The following is a 1,992-nucleotide window of genomic DNA, read 5'->3' on the forward strand; positions in this document are numbered from 1 at the left end:
GTACGATAAGTTTGTCTGGCCAAAGGGAAAAAAAATATTAGAGATGATGACGAACCAATAGATGCTGATGAAGAGGATGAGGAGGAGGAGGTGTGTACTCCACAAGTTGGGAGAAACAACAATTATGAAAAGTTTTTGCGAGGGGCCTCATGCATACTATGCAACCAAAACCTTTCTGAAAGGAAGGGTGTTGGATAGTGAGATAATTTCAAATTCCTTTGTTCAAAGTTTACTGTGTAGGCTTAGTTTTCAGGGATGAGACCATTTGTTTGTTTCTTTAAATCTTCAGTTCTATAAAAATTAAGTTGTCAAATTTTTGCAAATTATAAAATATTTGATGGGTTGGTGGTGAGTAGCAAGGTGGATGGAGTAGATATAGTGTTTGATTGTGAAAAGTTAGGCAAAATCTTAATTGTTCCTTCCAAAGGTTTGGAGGAATATGTATGAAAAAAGGATGAGGAATGTATTCTCACAAGAAAGTTCTCACAAGGAAAAGAAACCAGGGTAGGGAGGAATGTGTTGAAGGGGGAAATGTCCTCCTCTTCATAAACTTTTATTTGAAATAGTAAATAAGGAAGTAATGCCTAGGGGAGGAAGACATCATGAGGCAAGCTTTCGCAATATGGATATCATAAATACCTTTGATTTGGATGAAAAAATAATTTTGCCTACACTCATGATAAAGTATATGGGAAGGGTTACTTTATCAAAGACTGCCCTTCATGGGCTAGCTTATGGATTCTTGTTAACAAAGGTTTTAAAGATCTGTGGGGTGCCTTTGGGTGAAGGGTCAGCCGACACAAAGAGTGATAAAATTACCCTGTCTACATTGGAGGAATGTGACTTTGTAGATGCTTCTGCAAGGAAGAACAGTACTAGGCCAATAACACAGTCTATGGTTGACTTGGATGCTGCCTTGAAAGAAAATGTTGAACTACGACAGAAGAATGCTCGCTTGAAGGAACGACTAGATGTTTCCTAACCACAAGTTGACTGCTTCAAGACTAAGATGATATCGTAGTAGGAACAATACATCCACCATATCCAATCCTTGATGGATCTCTTTCCCAAAGTAAAGACCCCTCCCAAATCCCTCCAAACTGACTTCCTATAATTTCTCCATCCTAGTGATCATCTTTTATTCTAATTTAAGATAATATTTAGATTTTGGTTGTACATATTTCACAGTGTTTTGTTTAGAGTCACTATGTGGCTTAAATTATGTCTACTAAGAGTGGAGTGAATGTTTTGCATTGCACAACTTTTGTTGTATCTTGAATGACTAATCTTTTTCGATATTTAGACTACTTCTCCTGCAGGTGGCTCATTGTCTTGCTTATTATTCTTATTTACTGCACTTCATTATCTTTTTTTTAATGATGTCAGAAGAGGGAAGAAGCTAAGAAGATGATGCTTATACACGACTATTCCAGATAATGCTTATACACGACTATTCCAGATGATTGCTTAAACTCTAAAAGTGCAAAAATGAGATGTGTGGCGATTTAAACTTCCAAGTACCTTGTAATACCACTTTAAAAATTAAATTTACACATCAAAATTATTACTCATCTAACTTTCCGAAGTCAATTTTGAATACAGTGTGTTCTATTTTAGAAGTCAAAACTATAAAGTGATATTTTGATAAACTGACCGCAAAAATAACAAACTTTTAAAATTTAATAAAAATAAAGAGCATTTGTTGCAACTTGTTAGGCAATGGTCCAACATATTATGCACAAGTTGCAACATTCAAGTCTTCTTGTGCGAATTATGAGTCCAAAGTTTCAATATAAATGTGATATGTATCGACCTATGACACATAAGTTGCAACATAAATGCGATATATCACAACATATGGGTCACAAGTTGGGACATATTGATGCCATGTTGAAACTTGTTCATAAAATCATTATTTCTAGATCAATGCATAAAATATTAAACTAAAAAAGTAATAATAACACTCCAAACAAAATTATATGCAGTTATAAT

Source organism: Solanum dulcamara, chromosome 2 (genome assembly GCF_947179165.1).
Source record: "Solanum dulcamara chromosome 2, daSolDulc1.2, whole genome shotgun sequence".
In the NCBI taxonomy this organism is placed as follows: Eukaryota; Viridiplantae; Streptophyta; class Magnoliopsida; order Solanales; family Solanaceae; genus Solanum; species Solanum dulcamara.